Here is a 19,009-nt window from a genome sequence, read left to right on the forward strand (position 1 = left end):
GGAAGATAATACTTGTAATAAAATGAAATACAATGGAGTTTTGATGCTATGAGAGATTGGAAATCCGAGTAGCTTGACCATTGTTTTCCATTAACAAAATTGTCAAGCAGTTGGATCTCTTTCTTTTGTTTATATCGTTCCGATATGCACTAATCTTTCTCCCCAAGGATTGTATTATGTCCTCACTTTCCTCTTGTAGCTGCACTTGAAGTGTACATGTTGTTCAAAAGCTGAACTAATGAGGAGCTGAACAAATGAGGAGCATGGTGAACATTGTTTGTGAAGAAGAATTTGGAGTAGCAGTTGTAGTTCCATTCCAACTTTGAGGAATGTTGTTCTTAGCTAATATTAAAGTGGTTGCAAACACCATTAGAAGTCCTGTTGGAGAGGTAAATCCCCTCTGCGGACAGAGGCGATCCCACTAGCCCAAAATGGGTTTAGCAACAATCAAACAATGCTATCACGCAAGTTCCTAATTGCAAATTAAAGGTGGATTATGAGAACCTACTTGGATTCCAACGCTAGTGTTGTAGAAGAGTTGACACTCCCGTTCCTTTGCTCCGGCCGGTCACGATCCTCACGATCTCCGTGAATGGACACCTGCACATGCAAAGAATGACACGAATACAAGCATAAAATCCAATAGATGCAATTATATATCGGTCAGAAAAGATATAATCCAAACATCATCATAATGAACAGTAAGAATGGAACCGTAATGATAGTCATCTATTATTGATAATCAACAAAGGAGTATACAACCGAAGTTCTGACGTCAAATCCTCCTTTGGCTGGGTGATCAGCTACATATGTCTTGCAAAGCTTGTCAGGATCGAGAACAAGCCTCTCTCTCTCTTTTATTATGAATGCAAAGAAGACTCTTACAGCAATCTCTCAGACTTCTGACAGTATAATTCTTCCTATGCTCCAAAACTAGCTTGTCAAATGCACCAGAACAAGCTTTTATAGATGGAGGAGGAGGAAGAGATACAATGAATCCAGACATCCATGGGATAAGCATTATCCTCGAAAAGCTATTATGGATAGAGATACGACGAATCTCGACATCCATGAGATTGGCATTATCCTTGAAAAGCCTCATGAGTCGAAAGGAAAAAACTTTCGGGCGTGCGTTTGTTAAAAAGCTTTCCCAAAATTGGTTGGCGTGGGTAAGATTCTGAGATAAAGCACTAATGGGCGCGCCCTCTTTGGAGAATTTCCCCCATTGGCGCGGGTGATACACTGTGGATCCGTGCTAATGGAAAAAGGGGACTTTTTAAGGATATTCTGCAGGAGATGTCTTCAAGGCATATGAAGTCCATACTTAGGGGAACATAATGCAAGTGTTTTCAAGCCATGTCACTTCTCACAGGTCCCAAAATGAGTCCTCCAAAGTGCGGGAAAGGGGTAACAGGGACGGTGACCAATGGTGACAAATTACTGTGTAACAGATGCCCCCTAAAGCATGAGGCCCGAGAGAGAGAGAGGGGTGAAATGCTTTACAAGAACACATGCAACTGCCGCCGGAGAATTTGCATAGAGAGATACAATTGATAGCTCAAGTACATGATATATATGTGGTATGGGCGTAGCCATCCATAACAGAGTACATAATAATCTAGATCCATGGTATGGGCGCAACCATCCGGTGAGGATCGATGAATAGACTCAGGCATGGTCGCAACCATCCAATGAATGAGTCATGTAACAATAATCCACAAAATCGCAACCTGGATTCCAACAGACAAAATCTAGGGTCTTGCGCTCCATCTCGACCTGAACAAAAGTACAAGTTCAAGCATGTGAATATATGAGTTGAAGTCGAACATGCATGAACATTGTCTGATTACCAGTCAATAATGAAAACTGTTAACAGACGCGAGAGGTACCACCAACAATGACAATGGCCCTCAAGGTACTATAGGTACAATCTACAGCATGTGAATTAGTGAGCTGGCGTCGAACACCCATAGAATCATTCGATCGGAGGCCAATGATGAAAACCTCACGTCGAACACGAAGAACCTGCCATTGAGGCATGCAGGCTCCAAGGCACCGGAAGGGAGTCTCTAGATCAGCTTCCTGGATAATGAGCTGAAGTCGACAGGAAGTGACCTTGATCGAAGGTGGGCCATAGTGTTTCCCACATCATCGACACGAGACAGAGAAAGAATGTTGTAGTGGATCAGAATTATGTGAGCTATCAGAAGGAGGTTGTTATTCTGTAAAGGTCAACTTCTCTTGAACCTATCAGCGGCACGACAGTGGAATTGGCAGTATTTGACATCAATGGATCAAAGGTCATGGTGACGAGGCAATGAGCAAATGAGAGGTCAAACAGGATTACCCAAATCCATGGAGGCAAGTGAAAAACGAGATGAGATGTTCCCACCCAGACACGAAAGCAGACAAGTGCCATGTTCAAGAGCGACATACTGCCGACACGACAATAATTATGGTTCCATTTTCCCCCACCATTTCTGGTGAGTACCCCAGTTATTTTTATTAACAAGATTGTTGGGGATAGCATATGCTTGTAATGTCATCTCGACGGACTCCAATGTCATCAAGTTTTAACGAGTCTGACAAAGGAAGAACTCGACGTCTTTTCATGTTTAGAGAGTTTGAAAAGACAGCAGAAAAGAAAACTCCAAGGGTGTCCTTTTTCGTAAAGTTATGTCTCTTGAGCCCGAAAAAGTATAAAACAATGCTCAAAAGAACCGCCCGACCATTACGATCGAGGAGTACTTTTCATGAGTAGTGATTTCGACCTGAAAAAGTAAAAAAGCGATCGAAACCACGTCGCTTCGTAACCGTTAACGAACCTGAAACAACAAGGGTCCAACGATCTTTTTGTTTTTACACAGTCGGAAAAGAGTTTAAAGATGACCGCCTCTTATTTACGTTTAACGAGTCAAGAGGGATAACTCAGCGATCTTTTCATGTTTAGCGAGTCAGAAAAAAGCTGAAAGATGACTCCACAGTGACTTTTTCGTGTATTTACTGAGTCCGAAAAAGTATAAAATACAACTCGTTTCACCATCGAAATTGCGTAAAAGACCTGTCGCTGCACAAAAAGCAAGCATAAAATCCATTTTCGACCAAAAATATATTAAAATATTCAAAAGGTAACTTCTTAAACCTAAGTATAAGTCAAAAAGTTATAAATATGGTGAAAATGGTAAAAATAGAATCACTTTTACTTTTTACCTCTCTGAATAGTAGCAGTGGTCTGTTTGGGGAGTGAACTTCAAACGGTGATTACAGCCAATCCGTGCAACCATTCGGGATTTCGTCAGTTTCAGGTAAGAGGCGCTTCCCGTAGCTCCATTTCCATACATTTTTTATGCATTTTGCTTCCTGATTGACCTCTGCAAGGGGGAATTAAAAATTTTAGGGCTTCGCCCATTAGTGCGGGTATCCAGCACGGACCCGTGCTAATGGGGCGATTTTTCTAAAGGGGTCGCGCTCATTGGCGTGACTGTTTTAGAAACAGTCACGCCAACTGCGCAACTTAATTTTCCACTTGAAATTTCCCATTGCATTTTGAATTTAACTGGATTACAAGTTTACCAGTGATCTAATTGTGGTTTATGCATTCTTGTGGGTGCAGGAAAGCAGGCAAAATGGTAGTAGAATGGAAGGAACGAGAACATGATGCCGAGGATGCTTTGGCCCTTGAGGATGAAGGGTGTATGAACGCCCTAAGGGACTGTGGGCTTAAGAAATTCTTTCTTACGCCTTACATGCGCGCTCAGCCCGAGCTACTACAATTCATAATTGATCTGTGGGATGTTGATGACCAAGTGTTCTGTTTACGGGACCAAGTGTTGGGGCTCGATGTGTCCGATGTCTATTTCATCAGGGGGTTATCATGGAGAGGGGTGAGGCCAATTTTGACCGGGAGTAGACCTTCCAGGGAGAAGATGACTGAAGTTCGAGACCGAGTGTGCCCAGGGGCACGATTTGGAAAGAACAGTGCAAAGGTGGATATTCCCACCGTTCCGGACTTGGTTCTCAGGGTGATACTATTCACCATTACTCGAGCTGCAGGAGTACAGGCGCCCCATGAGGCAAGAAAGAACCATCTTCTGTTGGCCACAGAATGCCTAAATCCTATCCTCTTTGACTGGGCCACCGCAGTGACTACTAACATCAAGAGGAAGCTTACAAAGTGCAAGCGAGGAAAGGTAAAGCAGTTTGGGTATGGTTCGATCGTGGTATCCTTCTTCTTGGAACGATTACCAACTTTTCAGGGACAGGGAGCTATAGTGGCTGATCCTTTGCCACGAGAGCCTAGGATGGCTCACTGGGCAACACTGATGCCCAGTGGAGGAGGGGGCTAGCAGATGTCCTGGAGGCCCGAGTTCTTCATATGGCTCCGCCGTTAGCTGATTGTGGTGGAGGATTGGCCCTATGCAGGGACTGACTTTACTAGAGACCCAGATCTCCCATTTCCCGAGGGAGAAGAGTGGGACGAGGAGTTAGGTAAGATCTCTTTTTGTTTTTGATGTTATATATGTTTTTATTTTTTGTGTTAATACATGTTTGTCCTAACAACAATTGTATATACATGCAGATGTTGGCCTAGAGCGACCAGCTGGCATGTTTCCCATCGCTCGGAGGAACCACCCCGCAGCCGACCCTCAGGAAGAGGGTGCCGAGGGAGATAAACTGATTCAGAATCTCGAGGGACTCACTCGAGGGATTCCTGATTATGCTAAACTGGGAGATATGCCACTAGCGTACCAGAGGCACACAGTGGGGGTGCCTAATCGTGTCCATCGTCTGTTGAGACGCTTGGTGTGTGCGGTGTTGTGCTATCATGAGCACCACCGAGACTAGACTCCTAGGTTTCCTTTTCCTGCATATTTTTTGAGAGACATGTCGTCTCCTGATGTATTTGAGAGGAACATGTATTATTTTTTTGAACTATATGATGCACATGGTGCAAACATTGCGACACACATATATATATAGATATTCCTATTTCTATGGTTTTATTATTGTGCTTTATATGCTTTCTTGCATGATGTTTTATCTATTACACAAATGTCTATCTAATACATGGTTAGCCAATGCATCAGTTAATGTGTTCAATTGTCTTGGAATATGCTGATATGTGATGAAATCAAAGTTCCTTTCTAACAATCTCACACGTAAATACAACCTTAGAATACGATGGTCTCTGATGGAATATTGCCCGTTGAGCTGGTGGACGACAAGTTGAGAGTTTAGGTTCACTACCAATGCATGAATACCGAGATTAATTGCTTCAACAAGTAGTTCAATTACAGCACAATATTCGGCGACATTGTTAGTGGTACGGCCCAAACACACACCTTGAAGATCTATCAACTCGCCATGAGGATCATAGATCACCCACGCCACAGAGGACAAGTTGCGAGCACTGCGGCAGGCACCATCAGCGAAACCAACATAAGGTGCATCAGACATCTGCACAAGAAGCGAAAGACACAATAAGCGGCAGTCACGCCTTCAAAACTAAAAAACACACACAGAACACACCTGCTAAAGTACATGTATGTACAAAATAAAGTGTACAAGCATCACGCGTAGTACTTTTTCAAGTACAGCCCATTTCGGGGCTTCCCGAGAGGGTTCCCTTCATAGTCAATTAGCTCGTAGGCCCCTTTTTGCAAAACTTTATTGACAATGTAAGGACCTAGCCACATAGGCTCGAGTTTTCCTGCTCCCAGCTTATCGTTTGTCTGATCGTATAACAGGACAAAATCTCCCTCAACAAAAGAATGTGGATGGACAGTCTGATCGAAGTGAGTCTTGACTCGCTTCTTTTGTGCTTCAATGGCCAAAGAGACTAGGTGACGGGTCTCATCTAGCCGTTCCAGGTAAAGAAGGTGTTCTTCTAATGGAGTAGTGTTGGGAAGTAGCTCGACGACCAATTTTAATGAAGGGATTTCACACTCGATTGGAAGGGTAGCCTCCAGTCCATAAACTAGTTGAAATGGAGTGAAACCGGTGGCATCCTTCACAGAGGTTCGGTAGGCCCACAAGGTAGGGAACAACATCAAATGCCAGTTAGACTTATGCATGCCAACGGTACGCTGAAGCATTGTAACCAAAATCTTGTTGATAGCTTCAACTTGGCCATTGGCTTGAGGATAGTATGGAGTCGAACTATCGTGCCGTAGGCCTAGCTGGGTTGTTAGTTCTGTCATCATATGATTACGGAAATGCTTCCCGTGATCAGTGACGATGGCTTGAGGGACGCCGAATCGCGAAATAACGTGGTTGAACAAGAATTGCACCGCTGTGTGACCGTATTCAGTTAATGTAGGCATCACCTCGGCCCATTTAGTGAAGTAGTCGACGACAACGATAATAAACCCATGCCCCCCGGCCGAGCGAGGGTTACAGGTCGTATAATCAATGCCCCATTTTGCAAAAGGGTCGATGGTGACAACAGGGTGCAATGGAGCGGGAGGCGCTCGCATCTTCCGCTGGTATATCTGGCACTCATGACAAGAGCGGACGACAATAATGCAATCCTTAAAGATAAAGGGCCAAAAGTAGCCAGCACGGAGGATTTTTTGGGCAGTGGCATATCCGGACATGTGACCACCATAGGCACCAGAGTGGCAGTCATTCAAAACATGCTCAGCTTCCTGGAGAGTTAGACATTGGTGGAGAACAGAGTCGGCGCCGAGGCGGTATAGTGTATCCCCAATGATACGGTATGGTTGAGACTGATGACAAATCCTTCGCCGAGCGTCTTTGGACACGCTGGGGTGAAAGGAGGACATTTGCAAATATATGATGATATCCCCGTACTAGGGATCGAGGGTGCTAATGAGAAACAAAGTCTCATCCGGAATATGATCCTCTGAGTGAGAGGGCTGGGAAGAAGATGGCAAAGAGCAAAGTAACTCAGTGAATACAAGGGATTTCTTGGACTTGGCAGTGGTAAATTCCAAGTTGGACTCTTGGAGGATGACAATCCACTTTGAGTACTTGCCCCCCAACAAATGGCACGACAAAATGTACGTCATGGGGTTGCAATCAGAAACCACGGTGGTAGTGCGTAACAAAATATAGTGACGGAAGCGTTGGACAGCACAAACGACGGCCAAAGCCAACTTCTCAACATAAGCATATCGAGTTTCTGTGTCTAAAAGGTTGCGGCTGAGATAATATACAACATGCTCAGTGTCATCATCGTCAGTTTGAACGAGAACCATGCCGATAGTGGTGTCGGCGGCGGTCAAATACAAAATGTAGTCGCGATGATAGTTCGGAGGACGTAGCAATGGAGCGGAAACAAGGAGACCCTTGAGACGCTCAAAAGATTCCTGAGTGAAGGTATCCCAATGGAAAGGGACATCTCGCTTTAGCAACTGTGTGAAACCTTTAGCCACCTCGGCATAGTTTGGAACGAATCGTCTCAGAAAGTTTGCTTTACCCTGCAAGCTTTGCAATTGCTATAAATAAGTAGGGGGAGGAAGATTCACAATAGCCTCGACTTTAAGGGGATCCAAATGGATGCCCTCTCGGGAGACGATGAACCTGAGAAGTCGACCGGATTCAACGCAGAGGACACATTTGTGAGGATTGAGTCTGATACGGTAGTGTCGGCAGTGAAGAAAGATATCGCGAAGGTGAGTAGGGTGGTCCTGATGTTTGGCTGAATGAGCTGGTAGATCATCCAGGTATGGCTGTACAATGTGGCGAATGTCATGAAAAGTGGTGGGCTCCAGTATTGCAACAATAATTCTGCAACTCCTGGGACTCCCTTCTTTAATTTTATCAACTCGGTAGTTCGTAACAAACTTGGAAGCGACGGTGCTATATGCACAAGTACTAGCTCTTACCGCAGCTGTCACTTGGACAGCTGGCACAAGTTCGCTAGGAGCTTAAGCTAACTTCTATGAGCTCTTATAAGAAGCTTTTTAACTGATGAATGAAAGCTAACTCGAAGGAAGCTAATCTACTTACGGAAAGAAACTGAAAGCCAAAAAGAAACGCAAACCCTAGCAAAACCTAATTCTACCAGCTAGTCCTACTGACGCAAAGGAGAGCATGAAAACTACTGAAAGAGATGCCATTACTTCTATGAAGGTAAAATATATGTGTCTAGACTACCTCTATCTGAAGAAAACATCTTTTTGTATTTTTGTTCAAGTTGTTGGAATTATCATGCATGTGCTTCTAACTAGCTTTTTACTGTGCAGAGGTAGATCAAGGGGAGAAATGCTTGGGAAAGGTTGGGAAGGTTCAGAGAGGGTGTAAGAGGTCCCTAACACCCTTCCAAAGAATTTCACAAAGTTTGGCTGCCAAGAAACCGCGTTTATGAGCTTCTACAGGAAGTTTGCAGGGGTTCTACAGGATGTTTTGGGATTTCTACAGGATGTTCTGTAATTTTCCTACAGGATGTTTAGTAATGGAATTTTGGAGCATGGGTGAGTGAGGTAAGGTGCATGAATGGATAGGGAGGCAGGGTAGGGGCCTGAAATGACCCAAGGACTGATGGATAGAGTTGAGGAGAAGGTGTAGATGGCTGGACTTGTTCCAAGAAGACTGAAGTAATGCTGCACAAAAGGTAGGGTTATGAGGGCAGTATGGCAACGTGAGGCAAGAAACCAAGTTAGGAGATGGAGAAGATGGGTTTGAGGGAGTCTGGGTAGACAGAGAAGTGGTACAGGTGCTCTGCAATTTGTGTTTCCAGCTGAACCAACAAAGACATGCAAGAAAACAAAGATCTAGTTATGCTACCCTAATATGATCTAGCTAACAGTAACAAGAATGGACAACAGCTTTATTTGCAAGGAAACCATGTATATTAACTATGCAATGAAGCATTCAAAGATCTAAACATGTAACCAACTTCTGCAAATGAAAACCAAACACTAATGATTGCATGGCAAAGCAAAGTCATTGTTTTTGTGGGCAGCAAAGTCATCCTAGTCACAGCTCCTGATCCCACTGAGGGAGAGGTGAAACCACAGATGTTTGTTGGCCCTTTTCTTGAAGCTTTTTCTGTTAACAACCTATCAACTAAATCTGAGCATGAAAAGCTATTTTACTCATCAAAAAACAAAGTAAATAACAAAACAAGATTTAGATCTAAATAACAGATTTTAGTCTAAGAATGCAGCAAAAACACATAAAGATAATCAAAGGAGGTACTGGGCGCTTGAGATGGGCCCAACCCCAAGAGCTACAACCTCCTAAGAGAGATTTAGAGCTGGTGCAAAGCTGGATTCATCTTTATTGAGCAAGAAAAGAAGAGTTACATCAAAACTGTCCACAAGGAGAACTTGAAAATGAGCTGAAAGTAAAGCTAATCTATTGCCTAAAAAATGAAATACAAACTAGCTAACCTCTGCCTACAAAACGACTAACCATTGGCTAACTACTAGCTACAAAATGACTGCCCACTAGCTAACCAAAATGACTAACTCAAATGAGGCCCTAAGCTCTCTTATTTATACAAATTGAGGACCCCAACAGTCCTCCTAAACTTTAGGGACTCGGATGCCCAAGACTTGTAGTTAACAGCAGTCCTACTTGACTTGCTTGGCTGCACTTGTGCTAATTGATTTGGTGGCCCTTGAACTCCGAGCTGATGGTGGAGAATTCGAGGTAAGAGCCCATAAATGAAGCGAACACCTTCCTAAAAATACTCTCCACGAATTTGGCTGCCAAGTGCTCATTTCAACCATTGACTTTGTCTCCAAATTGACCAAAAAGGCTACACAAAGCACACATTAGACTTGTTGGCATAATGACTAACCCAATTCACTCTATTAGCATAAATATAATAAAAAACATGCAATAAACTAATGAGAATGGTGGATTAAGTCGAATTAGGATGTTGAATGAGCCTAAATAATTATCCATTTTTGGGGCTCATCAAAAAGCATAAGACATTGCATGTTGGAAGGTAGCACCGACATTTTTGAGACCGAAAGGGAGCTTCTTATAGGAAAATGTGCCCCATGGACAGATAAAAGCAGTCTTGTGTTGATCAGCGGGAGCAATATTGATCTGGTTATACCCAAAAAAACCATCCATAAAAGAGTACGTTTCACTTCCGGCACACTCGTCAATAATTTGATCAATGAATGGTGTGGGGAAATTATCTTTAGGACAGGCCCGATTAATATCATGATAATCGACACAAACACGGATGGTCCCCTATTTTTTATTCACAGGCACGATGTTGGAGACCCAATTTGTGAGTGAGATAGGGTAAATAAAACCAGCTTTAAGAAGCTTTTCCACTTCCGCCTTAATAGCTGCAGCCTTGCGGGGGTGTACAGGGCGTAAACGTTGACAAACAGGTTTAGCACCCGGGTACGTGAGTATCTCATGCACCACTATGCTAGGATCAATGCCGGGCATTTCTTCGTAGGACCATGCAAAGACGTCACGAAATTCGCGAAAAGGATTGGTATAGAGTCAAATCTCTTTCGGAGTACAAGTAACTCCAATGTGAAGATGTTCAATGATCCCTGGTTTTGCAGAGATGTCAATAGGCTGGGTTTGCGTGATGCTCGCCATATTTCCTTCAGAGGACACTTGATAAACTTGGATAGGTGTTTGAAGGGTTTGAAATGGGAGACAAGGAGCAAACCGCTCGAGACAAGTAAGCATATCCTGATGGGCAGGGAGAAACGAGGAACGATGGTGAGAATCATGCCAAGGAGGTTCCTCGGGAGACATAGTCTCAATAATGGCTTCGTCAAAAGGGAATAATTCTTTTAAAGGGTCTGAAGAAGTCTCATCTCCAAGCCATGAGGATGGAGCGAACGAGTTGGGAACCTTGCTCGAAGGAGCATGTTCAGAAGAGGGAGCCGATGCAGTAATAATTTCGACGTAGTTGAGCTCGGCAGGACTCAACGGCATCTCATCACCCCAAGATTCTACTTGATCAGTTGGAGGGAGGATCCACGGATCAAAACAAGTAGTAATCATATTGACGGAAGCGACGTTAGGAGGTGGGAGCGGAAAAACACCCATGAGGGCAGGATCTTTAAAAAGCCTGGCTCCCAGACTCTCATATGATTTGGAGGTATGCTCCACAAAAGGAATGTTGCCTTCAGAAGAGGAAGCGAAGAATGAAAGCTGGTCGATGGTAAAAATCTTCCCTTGATGAGGGAAACGGATGATACGAAACAAAGATGAAGCTACAGCTTGCATTACGTATGTCCAGCTACGTCCGAGAAGGAGGTTGTAGGTAAGATTAGCATCAACAACTTCAACTTCCATCTCGACCGTCTTCCCTTCCAAAGAGATGGGCAAACGTTGGATGCTCTTCCATCAAAAGCTTCCAAGGTTGTGGGAGACTGGCTCAGCGTCGGAGAACCAATAGCTTTCCAACAGGCAACAAAAATGATGCAAGTTGAAGCACCTTCATCAATGACTATACGATGAATTGTTTTGGAATTAATAATAACCTATATGAGGAATGCAATTTGGTGAGGCAGTCTCAGCGTATGGCGTTCCAAGTCAAAAGTAATCAAATCCGAGTTGGCCGGGTCTATGCCACCGATAGCCGATAATAAGGACTTCCTCTGAGAAGGGCAGCTCTGGAGAACTTCTAAAGCGGACATAGCTGATGGAGTCTGAGCTAAGTCCTCAACAATATTGTAGTGCTGTGCAGCATGAGCATTTGGGTTGTAAGAAGATTTCCGGAGTACTCCTTTTGGGGGGGGTCAAATAGGCGTCTCAGTGCTAGGTCTCTCGATGTGGAGCGGGCCTGAATTAAATGGAGGAGCACTAGAGGGGACCTCAGGCTCTTTCCCGACAGATGACGGATATTCTTTTGTTCGAGTACTGATGTGGACAGGTATCGTTCCAGCCATAAATACTTGAGAATCGAAGGAAGATGGAGGTTGAGAGGGGTCAGCCACCATTTGAGTTTGTTGCGAGGGAAAGGGTTCTTTGAGCACCGCAGGAGTCCCAGGGGTGCCTTTCAACAAACGACTAACTTCGGACCGCCTAGGGCAGTCTTTGGTATAGTGATCTTCATCACAGATAAGACAAGGATACTTGGGTTTGCGTTTGGCACCTTCCTCAGTCGGAGGTTTAGGGGAGTCCTGTTTAGGTTGATCTGGCTTATTTTTCCTTTTTCCTTTCTTCTTTCCTTTCGAGGTTTTGTCTGCCGTGGTGGATTGGACGGCGTTGACCTCAGAAGTAATATTCGAAGTGGGTGTAGCCTGAGAAGTGTGTTCATTCGAAGCATTTGATTTTTGCTTTCCAGGGTTCGCGGATTTTTTCTTCGAGGATGAGTTAACAAAACCAATAATACCATCAACAGTGGGTGTCGGCGGGGCTTTGGATGTTCCTGGTCTCGGGGCATCAGGAAAATAATCATACAATGTACCAGATTGGGAATAAACCAAGTCAAGGTACTGAGCGCGCACGATAGCTTGCTCTTCAGTGACACATGCCCCCATGGCAATGTCCCGTGCTTTTGGAGGGACGAACGAAGTCGTAAACCAGTCGATAAGAAGTTGGTCGGGAATCCAAAACTTGATCATACGTCGACGCCGTCTCCATTCATGGATATGATCAGAGATATGCGTAGCCGTTTTCTGTCTTAAGGATGTCAGGAGGTGTGTACCCGTTTCATATTGAATGGGCAACTGAAAATGAGTAAGGAATGCCATAGCCAATGAGTTAAAATCCTGAAAGGATCCGTGAGTGAGCTCAATATACCACTTAGCTGCAGAGCCAGTGAGAGTCCTTTGAAAAAGGCGAAGTCGAATCGAATCATCAAGCCACGAATTGGATGAACACCACAAGTGATAGGTCATGACATGAGGTTGAGGATCTTCATTAGCTTTACCATCGAATTTGGGACAATCACTGGGAATTTTCGTCGGAACTGGAGGCCAATATGGATTATGGAGAATGGGATCATTGGTCAGTTTGGACACATCTGGTAATTCTAAGGTTGCTAAGAAAGGTAACTGAGGGTTGAAGGACATCTGGGGCTGTGGGTAGGACGGAACACCTGAGTTCCAACCATCTGGCAGTTGCCCCCATGGGCTTTGTCAAGACGGATTTGGCCCCATAGGGTTTTGTTCGTAGGGATTTTGGTTCTGCCCCCCAGCGTTCCATGGATTACCAAACTGTCATGCAGGAGCACCATATGGTTGCGGATAATTCTGATAAGGATTTTCCTGCAGTTGTTGATAATTTTGATATGGGGCAAGCGAAGGTTGCCCTTGGGGTTGCTGGTAACCATAAGGTGGCTGGACTCCAAACTGAGTTTGAGAAACAGGTTGAGTTTGATAGACTGGTTGGGATTGAATTCCAACTTGCATTTGAAGACCAGATGGGGCCTGGGGTCCAGCTTGGGGCATAAAACCGGGTTGAGCAGTGCCAGAAGGATGTCCTGTAGGTTGGGCTATCTGGCCGGAAGGATGACCTAGTTGATATTGAGATTGGCCCACCTGCCCAGGAGGTTGTATTTGTTGGGGGTGGAGTTGTTGTTGCACAACTGAGGGTTGTCCTGACGGACCAGATGGCTGAGTGGGCTGGGCAGTTGGTTGGCCTGATTGGATTTGAGGCTGGCCGACTTGCCCAGGTGCTTGACTATACTGGACAGTGGGTTGACCATACGGTTGACCAGCTTGTCCAGATGTTGGACCATACTGGACATTAGGTTGGTTTGGGTGAACATACGATTGACCAATTTGTCCAGTAGGATAACCTTGCTGGATACCAGGTTGGCCTTGTTGAACAGAAGATTGACCTGAGTTACCAGAAGGTTGAGCATAAGGGGTGAAAGACGGACCACTAGAGGCCAAAGGTTGTCCCTGGAAGGGTTGTCCTTGTTGGCTCCCAGGTCGCCTTGTGTGAGACTGTTGGTCTTGATTAGGTGGTCCTTGGGATTGCGCAGACGATACTTGGCCACCATGATAATAGGTGGGTCCCCAATCAATTGACAACTGGACTGAAATCTCCACAGTCGGTTGAGACGACAAAGGCCTACCAAGATGTGGTAAATACTGGTCGTATGGCCCCTCTATTGGGATGTTTGATGCAGGATCAAAGACTCCGAATATAGAGGCCGAAGGACCACTGAGAACAAGAGTCGAAGAAGCTACATATACCGTTGGAATGGTTGGGATTGAGGTAACAGACGTACTGCGACTTTGTGGAGTAAAAGGCTCCGTGGTGGGAAAAGCGGGTTCTGACCAAATAGAACTCATAGAGGGAGTCCTAGAAGACATAACATCTTGTAATGATTTATAGCCTGGAGGTAGTCTCCCGGTAGTAGGGGTGCTACTAACAAGTATAGGTTCCGTTGCGGTTGGAATTTCACCGCTTGTCGCGACGGATTCTTCAGTTGAAGTAGGAGATACTTCCTCCATATCGGAAGAAAATAGTGGGGCCAAAATACGAGGGGAAGTGTATTCCCAAAAAGGGATACCGTCTTCAGAAGGTTCCTAAACGGGATTCCAATGAAATTCGTAAGTCTCGTCGCCTGGAGCACGAGAATTAATCGGTTGTATAATCGGAATAACAGGAAGAGTATCACTCACAATGGTATCTCGGCAAAGGATGAAGACGAAATTGGTAATTCCGCCAGGATGAAAGCTTCACAAAATCCTAGGGAAGCTAACGAGAAAGGAACCTACTCAAACTAATGCAAACACGATCTAACCAGGTAAATGTGAATCACGGCCGAATAAATTTTAAGACAAAGGAACTGAACTTGACCTTTTCATGTTTTAAGAGTCGAGAAAAGGACAAAAAGATGACTCTAGTCTCCTTCAAATATTTAGTGAGCCTGAAGTGACAAATGCTCAGGTGAACCTTTTCTTTTAGGGAGTCCGAAAAGGGTCAAAAGTGACTACTCTAGAGAACTAGGCAAAAGGTTTACCAAACAATTTGTAAAACTGCATATACACCTTGGCAATCATATGAAAACCAAGGACTTCCCGTACGACAGTCAATCTTCCCGAATGTTGTGTTCAGTGCATTACGGCTTGTAAGGCGGTAGACACGGCTTCTTGTGGATAAAGGATGATAACCTAGTGGGGTCTCCACATATACTCGACGCTACGTGGGAGCACAAATCCGTGCTAGACCACTATCGAGTCACAAAAGGAGGAATCACCCAACCATAATGTGAAACAACAGTGACTAGGTTTAACGACGCCAGAACACGTCTCTAGCCTAGACCTCTAGATGTATGCGTTAAGTTCCAATGCGTTTTTAGATTCATTCAGTTCATTTTACAGTTGATCTTTGATTAGGTTTTAGTTTCCAGGTCCTACCGTATGTAATCTCTCACAATTTCCTAAATGCAAGCTATATGCCAAAATATATCATTCCATTCGATGAATGCTAACTACGGAAGAGTTGAGATCTTTAAATCAAACAAAATGATCATCAAACGATCAACAATGACTCTAATGCAGCTAATGGCAATAAACAAAACTTTTTTTTTTTTTTTAAAGTGACTAATTGCTAATAACATATATAGAACTCTAATTTCCATTAACCAATGCAATGCAAGAGAGATTGTTTGTTTTCTTTTCGATGGCAAAATGCACTTAAACAAATTTTGAGAGATAATAACAAAGAGTAAAAAGACAAATTTCACTCAACGAAAATAAAATCAAGTCTGAAACACAAAGACAATCTTTCAAACCAAGAAAAATCACAAAAACCTCAATGAGCTATGTGATCTAAGCCCAAACGAAGCCAAGCGAAATCCAAACGAAAAAGAGGTAAATTGTTCAAAGAACACACTAAAAAGTTTTGAAAACCACTAGACAAGTGCAAAAAGTGGCCAAGAAGTCAACTGGACAATCAAAGAACCAAAAACTCCCACGGAAGGCTCGATGTAAAAAGCCACTAGATGCTCTAGGGCTGGAATATGAAATTGTTGGAGAGGTAAATCCCCTCTGCGGACAGAGGCGATCCCACTAGCCCAAAATGGGTCTAGCAACAATCAAACAATGCTATCACGCAAGTTCCTAATTGCAAATTAAAGGTGGATTATGAGAACCTACTTGGATTCCAATGCTAGTGTTGTAGAAGAGTTGACACTCCCGTTACTTTGCTCCGGCCGGTCACGATCCTCACGATCTCCGTGAATGGACACCTGCACATGCAAGGAACGACATGAATACAAGCATAAAATCCAATAGATGCAATTATATATCGGTCAGAAAAGATATAATCCAAACATCATTATAATGAACAGTAAGAATGGAACCATAATGATAGTCATCTATTATTGATACTCAACAAAGGAGTATACAACCGAAGTTCTGACGTCAAATCCTCCTTTGGCTAGGTGATCAGCTACATATGTCTTGCAAAGCTTGTCGGGATCGGGAACAAGCCTCTCTCTCTCTTTGATTATGAATGCAAAGAAGACTCTTACAGCAATCTCTTAGACTTCCGACAGTATAACTCTTCCTATGCTCCAAAACTAGCTTGTCAAATGCACCAGAACAAGCTTTTATAGATGGAGGAGGAGGAAGAGATACAATGAATCCAGACATCCATGGGATAAGCATTATCCTCGAAAAGCTATTATGGATAGAGATACGATGAATCTCGACATCCATGAGATTGGCATTATCCTTGAAAAGCCTCATGAGTCGAAAGGAAAAAACTTTCGGGCGTGCGTTTGTTAAAAAGCTTTCCCAAAATTGGTTGGCGCGGGTAAGATTCTGAGACAGAGCGCCAATGGGCGCGCCCTCTTTGGAGAATTTCCCCCATTGGCGCGGGTGATACACTGTGGATCCGCGCTAATGGAAAAAGGGGACTTTTTAAGGATATTCTGCAGGAGATGTCTTCAAGGCATATGAAGTCCATACTTAGGGGAACATAATGCAAGTGTTTTCAAGCCATGTCACTTCTCACAGGTCCCGGAATGAGTCCTCCAAAGTGTGGGAAAGGGGTAACAGGGATGGTGACCAATGGTGACAAATTACTGTGTAATAAGTCCCTTGTTGTGACTAACTATTTGGAAAACCCTTGAGGGTTGAGCGTGTGGCTTTTTGGGAGACCCATACTTAGAAGCTCATCCACCCCTTTGAAGTAAGACTTTGGATTTGTTGCAAAAAGGGTAGAAGAGATCAATCATTTGATATTGTTGTAAATTCAGGTGTTCATTTTGGAAGTCTAATTAACAACATTTAAAGGAGTTTTGGGTATTGTGGTTGTTTATGGAGGTATGGAATGGGCCCCACCCTCAATCGATGGAAGTGTATAACTATCCCCAAATTTCCCCAGATTACTCATGGGTAAAGGACAACCAAACAAAGCAGTGGTTGTTGTGTTCACAAAGATTCTGGGGACAAAAATATTGTGTCTTTAATGGATTGTATGGTAGACAACCTTCCTTCTTGGTGTGCCCTTATGATCACTCTTTGTGCAACTTTCAATGATCAAAAATTACACATGTGTTGACAAAATATTGCGATGTGCCATGGTGGTCTTCTAATAGAGTTAGATAATGCACTTTAGGCTAGTAGAACAATCCATGGGAACCTTTGGGATTAGTCATGATTCTTGTTCGCAGTATAGTTGAGGATCACAAGTGCGACCCGTGACATAATTCATAGGAGAAAAATGAGTAAAATCACTAGTTTTAGGCTAGAGACACTCCTCATTCATTGGCCAGGTCGCATTTCAAAATGCGGCTTAGGACAAGTTGCATGAATTTGAGAACTATTCACAATTGGCTTTAATAAATCCATTCACATTTGTAGTGAAAATAAGTCTTGTGATCTATGACTATAAGACTAAAGGTGGGATTTGAGATTTGGACTGAGTCACAACTCAAGTTCACAGAGCAGGTTGCAATCTTATATGGAGGTTAATATTGCAAACTATGACCCCAACCCACTGGCTAGCATCACTTCGGTTTTAGTTAAATGATATTTCAACCCACTATCTAGCATCACTTCGGTTTTAGTTAAATGATATGTCACCTAATGAAATTTATAAAGGAAAATTGCTAACTTCGGGTTCATCCAATGATGGATGTTTTCTCATTACAGGTTTACGAATAAAGAAAAAGATAGTTTATATGGGCTTTTTGTGGCTATATCAAGCGATGGATAAGGTTTTTTGAGTCCGCTCATGGTCTAAACCCACATTGGCACAACTCAACACACAATAAAAACAAAATGATGATTATCCTATCAGACTAATGTGAGACATCACTCATACATCTTGGCCATTAACACATATCCATGAGTACTCTATGGTTTATATCTATGTTACCAAAATGGGAAGGTAGCGAGGGTTTCTGGAAAAAAAACACACAAGAAACGGAATGGGATGGAAAATGTTGTTTTCTACGTCTGTTCTGGTCTTCATGGTCAGCACTCAGAATTTATCTTTCATTACCTGTTTGGGAGGTGGTTTGGGGTGTGTATCTTCAACAATGCACATTGAAGAATGTATAACGACGATCTGAGCGATTACACTAATATTCCCAGACAAGGAATCTACAGTTCGATTGAAAGCACATCGTTTCATTGCAGATGTCGCTTCAATTGCCAATTTGGACCAAAGCTTATTTACAATCGGGATTTGTGGCATTTCCCATTACATTAATGTATTTTCCATTATCTCCCATTTTTCTGATGAAGCTATAGTTTTTATAATGCAAATAGCATAAATCAAGCCAAACTCTACACCCAACATCAATCCCACAAAGATTTTTAATGTTAGAAGTTACCAATTTGGAGCAGGCTATAAGGGTCCACTGTTATATCTCCCTGCATTGGAGCAGGTCATAAGGGTCCACTGTTGTATCTCCCTAGCATTGGAGCAGGGTCATATATTCGGCCCAGGGTCTAGCCATACACACTAATCCATTATGGGTAAATCATAAATGGGATTATTACATTTTTAGCTATGTAAATGAATGTTTTCATTATATTTTCTTATTTTTTCTCTCTCCTCGTTTCTTGAATGTGAAACCTCTAAATTCCATTTCTCATCTCGTTCTTGTTATCATTTCCCGTTTCTCGTTTCTGGT

The sequence above is a fragment of the Pinus tabuliformis genome, chromosome 9 (genome assembly GCF_031772625.1).
Source record: "Pinus tabuliformis cultivar Carrire ecotype Pingquan chromosome 9, CPIR1, whole genome shotgun sequence".
Taxonomy (NCBI): Eukaryota; Viridiplantae; Streptophyta; class Pinopsida; order Pinales; family Pinaceae; genus Pinus; species Pinus tabuliformis.